We start from the raw sequence: 11,056 nt of genomic DNA on the forward strand, positions 1-11,056 counted from the left end.
TCATCAACCATCACTTCAATATTCTTCTCAAAAATCTTGCACGGTGCTGCGAATCGAGCTGAGAATGATCTTGAAACATTATCAGCATCGGTGGAATAACCATCATCGAAATTCTGTAAGTAAGAGTTAGGATCATATATAAACACAGGTGAAGATGATCTAAAAATTCTCCTCTTTTTCTCTCTCTTGATCTTCCTCCACAAAGTTTTCAAGCTTGCTATCTTCATTCTGCTCATGAATTCATTGACACATACAATAGGGTCATAGCCAAGTCTCTCATAACTTGACAAAATGCTGTGGTTTCTTGTGCTTAGACAATTGTAATTTTCAAGACTCATAGTGTATGGAGTTGATAACATAGGAAAGCATAAAATGGTTTAAGGAACCAATGTGTTTGGAGTGCATGCACTTACTTAGACTGTGACTAAGAGTAAAGGATAAAGGGTATTTATATAGTGATGGCATCAACTACTTTCCTTTTTTCACACTCCTCGCACATACTTTGAAATACATAGGACCAAAAAAAGGGAAAATAAATTGCTTTTGATGTCAGCAATTCATATTATATTATATGATTTTGATTTTATGAATTGATTTTGTAAGATGAGTTTACTTTAGAGTGAGTTGAATGTGAAATTGGTTTATATTTGAATACGTTCGTGCAAAAATGAATGTTAAAATCAATTTTAAAACCAATAGATACAAATTCTCACTCGAAGTTAAAACCAATTATAAAGACAAAATTAATTACAATCAAGTAACGTTGATTAAAATCAATTTTATGTGTCAGTAATCACTTTTTTATCGTCGTAGCCCCGAACCTTGCAAATATTATGTATTGTTCTTACCAACTGAATTAAGTTTACGAGGACGTTATCTAATACTTGTTAATAGCAATGATCGAATCATGGATCTCATTCCTAACACTTGGTGTCTCAACTCTCAACCCTTACAACTAGGCTGACATCTGTGGTCCATCTTAGCAAGGTTAAAACAAAATTCTTCAAAAATGAATTGTATTCATTTTATAGAGTAACTAGTATATTTACCCGGCGTTGTCCGGGTTAGACATATAATTAAGGATGGACAATATTTGGTATGCATGGTATCCTCAAATAAAATTGACCACAGACGAGTACGGGACGTATATCTTAATAGGTACACACAAATAAAATAAAATAAACATATCTTAAATACCTGTAAATAAATAGATGCAAAAGCGGATAAAATTAACTGAATTTAGTAAAATTATTAACAGGTATAGGAGGTTAACAAAATGAATTATGTTAAAATTATCTTAGAAAGGAATAAAAACAAACAAATAAAATATTTGGACTATTCTTCAAAAAACAAAACAAAATATTTGGACTATAAAATTAAAGTAGATGTGGATTATTTGTTAAGATGTTTATGCCAGATAGAAAAATGAGTTTTCTAAAAATAAAACATAATGTTAATAATATGGGAGTGAACATGTGCATAAACAATTATCACTTTTCATTGGAATACCTACAAAATAAAATGCATAGGGATGTAGTTCTATTGCATCAAATAGATCCATTGTGAGATAAAAATACATGAACATCATAACATTATTTTTAGTAAATGTAAAATACGACTCATTTTTTATAGATTATAAAAATGATTTTGACATTCTTTTTTTGACAAGATGATTTTGACATTCTATAATTTAGATATTATTTTTTAGAGACTTTATTAAAAAAGTATAATCAATTTTGTGTTTATTCATCATAATAACAATCACTTATTTGAAAAAAAAATTAATTTAATTTGATACAACTATATTTTGATACAAAATTACTTTCATCTTTTGATGCATATTTTCTCCCCCTCTCATAAAAAACATAATCTTAATATCTTTTAATTTGATATTGTTTTTAGATCTTGGTTTAAAAAAAACAATAACAAAGAGAAATAATGCTTTTAAAATGATCTTTTTTAAAAGTTATAACGAACAACCTCATAGACCCTGTTTGTAACAAATATGAATAAAAATGATTTTAACATTCAATAATTTAGTGTTTCTTTTACTAAAAATTAACATAAAAAAATCTACATAGCTTTGACCAAAAAAAAAATCTACATAGCATGTTTGACATTCGAGAATCATCATGGTCATTAACTTTCATAAATAGGTTTTGGTAGTATGATTTTTTCAGTGGATATGATGAAAATTCGAAGAAAAAAAATCAGTTTTAACAAAGTTTCCTTCAATTTTTTTTTTTTTTAACAAATTTATAAAATCGAAAATAAATAAAAAACTACATTTATTGAAACAAACAATGCTGAAATTGAAGTAGCTATTAATTCATTAAACCAAAAATTATTTAACAAATGAAGTGAAATATATAATGGATAGGATTGAAAGTATTATATATAGTTTGTTGAGATATTTACGCTACATAAAATATTATGAATTAAATAAAAAATTAAATAAAATGTATAGTGGATAAGATTAAAAGTTTGTTGAGATATTTATACAAAATAAAATATTGATTTTAAAAATAACAAAAATATTAAGAATAAACGTGAAAGTGATACGTGACATAAAAAATCTTACTATATATATATATTGATTGATGTGAGCAATATCAAGCGATGATAAATAAATCAATAGTTGATATCAAATTCACATATATAATAAGTGGTAAAATATTTTAATCATAGTTTTTGATCTCTCTCAGCAACCACAGTACTTACTTTAGATGAATTCGAGATTTCTAAATTGCTAGATAATTTCAAGTCATAAAAATACGCAACAATTTGTGGACATTTTATTTTATTTTGGGTGAACGGTTATTTTGGTTCATTGTAAGACCACCATGATCAAACTTTGGTCGGTGCTTTAGCGTGCGATTTCACGAAGGAAATAATTTTTTTATTTTACTTCTCTTAAAGATCTATAAATCGAGGACCTATCTGAAACAAACTCCAAATTTAAAGGATCTATCTGAAACATTAGAAATTTAAAGGATCTAACTGAAACAAACATGAAACTTAAAAGGACCTGGAAAGGTATTTGACATTTTTTTTTACCGCAAAACATAATTTAATAGTTGTCTGTATTCCAATATTTGTAGGTTTACCATTGAGCTGCAAACAGAGAGAATTAAATCAACACCATTATTGGATTTGATTGAAACATCTTGGTAAATGTCCCACATTGTCTAGAATTATTTGAAACATCTATGCTTTCGTTCTTTGTTACACGACACTTCAATTAGAAATACTTTAAATTTGTACGTTTTTCTTCTTTCTCTTATATTATTATCTAGAGTATTGTGAGATATAGTTCAATATATATTGATTTAATAATTTTAACATATTGTTATTATGTGATTGTCATTAGATAACGACTATGATTTTTCTTTGGGTTTAGATTTTTTTTTTTTTTTTATTATATATTTGTGTTGAAGGCAAAATTTTATTGAACATTTGGAAAATCGACGATGTTGTATGAAACAAAATGTTGGGAGATGAAAAACCAATACAAGATAAAATCAGCGTAGCAGAGACGAGAATGTTAGGTTCTTTTGTCGTAAGAATGTATGAGATATGATTAGAAATGAAAATATTAATAAGAAAGTTGTGGTAGCACCTTTAGTAGAAAAGATGATGGAAAATAGCTTAGGTGGTTTGGACATATAGTGTGAAGACCTATGAATTATGTAGTAGGAGGGTAGATCAAATGAAGGATAATCAGATTCTTCAAGATAGATGAAGAACTAGAAAAATTTTAAGAGAAACTATTAGGAATCACTAAGAGATTAGTGAGTTGGACCAAAATATAAGTTATTATAGAATACTGTAACGTTGTTTGATTCATGTAGTCATTGCTATTTAGTCGAAAATTATTTGGTTGTTTGTTGTTGTTATTTTGTAATTTCTCTTTCCTATTTTTTCCAACACTCTTTAGTTTTCCTTTCTTAAAAATATTTGTTAGACCCAAGTATGAAGGTGGCCTAGGAATCAGAACAGCCAGAGAAACCAACACATGTCTCCTTGAGAAGCTAGTTTGGGATATGTTCCAATCTTCTAATAAATTATGGGTTGATCTCCTCTCCGATAAGTATGATGATGGCGCATGTCTTCTGTATGCTACTACTCGGCCTAGTAACTCCACCACTTGATCCACCATAATTCATGCAAAAAATTATCTCAAATCTGGTTTCTCATGGCGCGCAGGGTCATGTAACTCTTCTTTTTGGTACTATCCATGGATCACTCTTGGTTACTTGGGAAATTTGGTGCCATACATTGACATCCATGATATCCATTTATATGTCAAAGATGTGTTAGCCTACAACAACCGTGATACTCAGGTTCTTTACACTTCTCTCCCCCACATAGTATCTGATATCATTAACAACATGCATATGAAGTTCAATGATGCCAGATAAGATAGTTTCGCCTGGTCTACCAATAAAAACGACATCTACACCACAAAAAGTGGACATCGTTGGCTGATTTCACATAATACCTCCACTCATAATCACACATGGTCTTGGATTTGGAAACTAAAAATTCTGAAAAAAAAATTAAATTCGTTATTTAGTTGGCTTGCCATTCTTTGGTCCCTACCTTGTCCTTACTCAACCATAGGAACATCTCCACATCTGCTACTTGCAAATTTTCAAGGAATATTTGGCACCATTTCAACTTTAATCACTCAACTTTCTTTGCTGTTAGGTTCTTGATGATTGGCTCAAAGATGGGCTATTGGGAGCTCATTCCTTTACATTTACTGCCATAGTTTGGTGGGCTTGGCGTCACCGAAACATCACATCTCTTAGCCATAAAAATTGGTCCCTAAACCGCCTCGTCTTCAACATCCAAAGTATGATAGAAACTTTCAAAAATTGCTTCTCTGTCAACCAAAATGGTGCTATTGATGAGAGATTCACCAAGTGGAACGAAACAACCGCTCTTGTGTGATTCTTAATGTTGATGATAGTTGTCTTGGCTCCCCTCCTAGAGTTGGCTACGGTGGTCTTCTTTGAAATAATGCAGGCTACTACCTCTCAGAATTTTCATGTTACATCCACAATTCTACCGACATTCTTTACGCGAAACTTTTTGCTATTTATCATGGCCTCTTGTTAGCCAAGGAAAAGAATTTTGCTCATCTTGTTTGCTATTCAGACTCAATGCATTGTATTAATTTAATTAAAGGGCCAACAATGAAGTTTCACAGTTATGCAGTGTTGATCCAAGACATAAAGGAGTTGTTTGATCTTTTGAATGTCACTAATTGTCATACTTTGAGAGAATGGAACCAATGTGCAGATTTTATGGTCAAACTTAGAGCATTCTTATATATTGACTTATGCCATCATGCATCACCGCCGGAGGATCTCCAGAGCCTTCTAAAGATTGATGCAGCTAGAACTATCTTTCCTAAATTGTAGTTTGCTTTGTTTCTTTTCTTTTTCTTCCCCAAAATGATTAAATAATTCTGCTGATACATTCAAGTAGTTGAACATTTTACAAGTAGTAAACTATATTTACTGTCATGTTGTTCTTATTTAGCTTTGTAACAAAAAAATATTTGCGTTTTTAATTACAACGGTCGAATATGCATGTTCAATGTTTAATCTTGAGCAAAAACGAACACATGTTGGAACTATGCTTGCGTTAGTTTTCCTTTTTCTGATCCTAGTAACCGTTAAGTTTATAGATTTAAATTGGCATAGTTCTGAGTCAAAAGTTTTGCTGATTAGTCAGAGGGTTCCACATCTTAACCAATGAACACAAATAAATTTTATTTCAACTACAAAAAAGCTGTCCAACACATACGTGACACATGCACGTATATAGTTTAGATAAATTAGTGATGTATTTTTATAAGTGATGTATTTTTATAAAATCTTAAAATGTAGCGTTAATTTTTTATGTTAAAATATAAAAGAAGTTTCATGGTCAAAAACATAAAAAAAAATGAAGAGAGCATGTATGACAAAAAAAATTGAGTCAAGAAATCATCATATCATAGAATATCAACCTTTACAAAATCTAATATTTAAAATAGATTTACAAGATATATAAGTGAATTACTAAAACCTTGTACAAATTAAGAATCTCAACTACATAATTCACAAGCGTAAAGAAAATGAGTCCAAATTAAGCAACTCAAGTACATCATACGTTCCTAGCTAACTCTCTTCGTTTATCTCTAATATTTGTTCACAATCCATCACTTCAAAATTCTTCTTACAAATCTTGGAGGACGGTGCAGCAAATCGAGCTGAGAATGACCTTAAAAAATTATCAGGGTCAATGGAGTAACCATCATCAAAATTTTGTAAGTAAGAATTAGAATCATATATAAATACTGGTGAGGGCGATCTAAATATTCTCCTCTTCTTTTCTTTCTTAATCTTCTTCCACAATTTTTTTAAGCTTGCTATCTTCATTCTTGCCATAAGTTCATTGACACATTCAATAGGATCGTTGCCAATTCTCTCATAACTTGACCAAATGCAGTTGTTTCTTGAGCCTAGACAGTTGCAATTATCAAGGTCCATGGTGTATGGAGTAGAGGACATAGGAAGCATAAAATGGTTTAAGGAATCAAGGTGTTTGGAAAGCATGCTCTAAAACTAAGACTGGAGAGGCTATTTATATAGTGATGGCATGAACCACTTTTCTTTCCCTTTTTTCAGTTTCCTCATCACCACCTCAGCAATGCATATACTTTGAGCTAGATAAGATTAAGAAAAAGAAAAAGAAAAAAAAGTTAATTTGGATGATCCAGCAATAAAAATTTCTTTTCATGTCAGCAAATCAAGTGGCTACTATATGCTTTTTTAAAGATTCCTAGTGACTGTATAATACAACGTAGTCACATGTCATGGTTTGAATGACAAGTTACTTTTGAGAAAGCCAAACGATGAATGTTTTCAAACACCACCTACCCTTTGTAAGGAAAAAAAAAACCACCTACCCTAGCTACGCAATTTATTTTTGAGATAAAAATATCATTAGGGGTAAGGATGGAAAAAAAACTAAAAAATCGAACCGAACAGCTGACCTGAACCGAGCCAAACAAAAAAAAACTGAATCATTATTAACAGTTTTGAAACTGAACTGAAACAGTTCGGTTCATTTCAAAACAGTTCAGTTCGATTTAAAACCGTTTAGTTCAGTTCGATAACAATTCGGTAACTAAAACTCGATTTTTTTTTTTTTTTATATTTTTTCAACGGTACCAATAATAACAATTTAGTCCGGTTCGAAACAGTTCGGTTCGATTTGGAACATAATTTAGTTCGAATTGCAAACAGTTCAGTTCAATTATTATAAATTTACCAAACAGTTCAGTTCGATTCAATTTTCATCCCGAACCAAACCATGTCGACTCCTAATTAGAGGAGCTGCACCACACAGTATGGTGGTTAGCCAAAATATCCATACCCTCGATCTTAAGCTTAATGGATAACTGTGAGTAAAATAAAGAGACTATTCAACTATCCTTTCGTTAATACACAACTTTCTCAATTGGCTGTACTCGTAAATATTCGTTAATAAATTAGTAAAATCACAAAGATAGATTACAATTTAAGTATAAAACTTTCTCAAATGAAAGAAAATTTAACCTAAGTTTTGTGGCACTATACGAGTTTGTGCATGGTAGACTAACAACCGTGCTGCCTCTAAGATAAAACAACTCAGTTCACCTGTACGATTATGTATTATACCGTAAGTAATTGTTCGAGAAATAACACCATCAATATGGTTTAATAGTTAAATTAAACCACTCTATATAGTATGAAGACCACTCAAAACGGAAGGAGTAGAAGAAAGGAAGAAAAACTCGCCAACACAAATTTGAAAGAGGGAGAAGAGAGGAAAAACACATGAAACATCAAATGTGTTTTTCAGTGTGAAGAATGAGTGAGGCGAACTCTCCTTATAATCCGGAGCGACTTAAGGATTAAGCTAACTTGCGGATTAAGCAAACTTAATGTTTAAGTAATCCGCGAATTTGTTTTCTCGTGAGTGGATATATCCAGAACTTTCCGGATATTATGTTGGATTGGATTATAACGAAACTTATTTGGTTAAGAATTTAACTGATAAAAAATATCATGAAACATCAATTGTGTTTTTCAGTGTGAAGAATGAGTGAGGCGAGCTCTCCTTTTATAAGGAGAGTTTGTAATGCCCTAGTTGTTATATTTAATTCATTTGAATTAGGTGGAGTATATAGATATATATATATATATATATATATATATATATATGATGTTTGGTGATTTATGTGGAGTATATGCATATATTTATATATATATATGTGTGATTTTGGGTGATTTATGTGGTGTATTATTTTATTATATGGTTTATTTAATAATAATTAGAATGAGTATGAAATAATAATTATTTTGGTGTTTGGGGGAATTAATAGGAGTTAATAGAAATTATGGGGAGTTAAATGAAAATAGTAGGGAGTTACAATTTATGGGAAGTTAAGAAAAGGATGGATGTCAGAAAACCAGTTTCACGTAAAAACCAACTTTGGGAGAAGAAGGAGAGAAGAGCAACTTAGAACCAGAGGAACCCTTTTTGCTGTGCATTTTTCATTCTGAATTAAGGTAAGGGTGAGGTTTACTTCAGTATTGTAGCTATTAAAGTCTGATTTTGAGTTTAACAGGTTTTGGTGAGGAATTGGGATTTTGGGGTTTTATGACAAAATGATGATTTTGATGTTGTAAGCATGATTTTGATGTTAGAATTAGTTTCTGGTTGCATAGAACACTTAATTATATATCTGTAAACTAATTTCGGGAGTGATTGGAAGAAAAATGGGATTTTTGGGAAAAACCAGTTTTCTGCCCGTACTGATATTCATCGCTCGCCTCACGAGCATTCATGTCTCGCCTCGCGAGTGAACAATATCATGGCTCGCCTCGCGAGCAGTCAAACTCGCCATGGCGAGCAAGCCAAATAAAAACTTGATTTTTGAAAAGTTGTTATAAGATGTTTTGGGGATGGATTACGGTACCTAGATGATATTAATGAAGACTGGAACAATTTTCAGGTTAAAAAGATGAATAGGGAGCTTAGTATAGAAGTTGGAGTGTGAAAATGTCATTTTTCCCGAGAGCACCTGATTTTCACTCGCCTCGAGTTCGCCTTGAACTCGCCGTGGCGAGCTAGTGTTTTTGTGAACTCGCCATAGCGAGCAGATGTGCTCGCGAGGCGAGCTGCACAGTTCCTGAGTGTTGTTTTGCTAGCTTGAATAGTAGTGGTTGATGTTGTTGTATTTGAGCATGGTTATATATAATTATGCATTATTTTGGTCGATTGAATTGCTGGATTGATGATTATTGATGATGGTTGAATGTATGTTATTTATTGAATCATACATATTATTATAGTGGAGTCGCATGGAGTTGCATTGCATGGTCAGTTGTATGTAGATATACACAAGTAGGTCCATTGCATATGCATAAAACAGCGGTGAGGGCTTCGGTCCTGGAGTACTAGTTGCTCAACAGCGGTGAGGGCTTCGATCCTGATGAATGCTTTAACCATTCAAAAGCGGTGAGGGCTTCGGTCCTGTTTGGTACCACATGCATGTTGCATTCATTGAGAAGTCTAAGATGGTGTCTTAGCAGTGTTGTCATGTCATTTGCATGAGTCTTTGTTGTTGATTGCAGTTATTATCTGATGGTTGATGTTGATGTTGAATATGCATTTATATATTCATTATGATGGTGGTGTATTGTTGATGTTGTTGTTGCTTGTGACTTATACATATATATGTTTACAAGATGATGTGTTTGATGATTAGGGTGTTAGATTCAATTGAAGATTTTAATATCTATATTTATTGTTGTGAATCTCACCCCTTCTGCTTGAAAATGTTGCCCTTCCTATGGGTAACTTGCAGGTGATCATGAGTAGTTGGTGGTGGCTCAATGTCGTGTCTAGGGCTCTGATACGTGGGATGAGAACTATTATTTATTTTATTGTTTATTTCCTTCCATGTATCAAATTTTGGAATTGTGATGTGGAGCCTTTTATTGTCTCTTGAACAATGTTGTTGACTTATGCTAAGGCCTTTAATGCCGTAGGCTGTTGTTGGATTGAAAACTATTCCGCTGCTATGTTTTCATATTTTATCAAGTGGTTTAATTAAATAGTTTCATTTTCTATTTAAGAATTTTTGAAATTGCAATGTAGCATACCCGTTTGGTGAAATACTCTGATATATATTTGTTATTTAATTACTTTTGGGTAACGGGGTGTTACAATTTGGTATCAGAGCAGGTTGGTCCGTCCGGCCAAGTAGTAGAGTCGTGTTGAGCCACCTAGGATAGAGTGTCAACTTTAATGTTGTTTTTTGTTGTTGTTCTGAGTTGTTGTTTGTCATGTAGAACCTCGAGATGACTGGAAGTAGTGATGCTGCCCTTGTTGCTGCGCTTGAGGCTGTGGCTCAAGCTGTTCAACAGCAACCTAAGGTTGAGACTGGTACTGATGGAACCAGGATGCTGGAAACTTTCTTGAGGAATCATCCACTGACATTCAAGGGTAGGTATGATCCTGATGGTGCTCAGAAATGGCTAAAGGAGATTGAAAGGATTTTCAGGGTCATGCAGTGTTCAGAGACACAGTAGGTGCGGTTTGGGACGCACATGCTAGCTGAAGAGGCCGATGATTGGTGGATTAGTCTGTTGTCTGTGTTGGAACAGGATGATGCTGTGGTAACCTGGGCTATGTTCAGAAAGGAGTTTTTGGGCAGGTATTTTCCAGAGGATGTCAGAGGTAAGAAAGAGATTGAGTTTCTGGAGTTGAAGTAGGGTGACATGTCTGTCACAGAGTATGCTGCAAAGTTTGTGGAACTTGCCACATTCTACCCTCATTACAGTGCAGAGACAACTGAATTCTCCAAGTGTATCAAATTTGAAAATGGTTTGAGGGCTGACATCAAAAGAGCTATTGGGTATCAGCAGATCAGAGTCTTCTCTGAGTTGGTTAACAGGTGCAGAATCTATGAAGAGGACACCAAAGCTCATTACAAGATAATGAGTGA

The 11,056-nt window shown here is 32.8% G+C and overlaps 1 long non-coding RNA gene across 1 annotated transcript; it reads right to left on the reverse strand.

The window, feature by feature from the left end:
- Window positions 1-5,986: 5,986 nt before the first annotated feature.
- Window positions 5,987-6,977, reverse strand: LOC11416355 (uncharacterized). The gene is made up of 2 exons (XR_005645686.1): window positions 6,354-6,977; window positions 5,987-6,276 (listed from the first exon to the last, which is right to left on the reverse strand). It is a non-coding gene; the product is annotated as an uncharacterized lncRNA (long non-coding RNA).
- Between the last annotated feature and the right edge of the window lie 4,079 nt (window positions 6,978-11,056).

Source organism: Medicago truncatula, chromosome 4 (genome assembly GCF_003473485.1).
Source record: "Medicago truncatula cultivar Jemalong A17 chromosome 4, MtrunA17r5.0-ANR, whole genome shotgun sequence".
In the NCBI taxonomy this organism is placed as follows: domain Eukaryota; kingdom Viridiplantae; phylum Streptophyta; class Magnoliopsida; order Fabales; family Fabaceae; genus Medicago; species Medicago truncatula.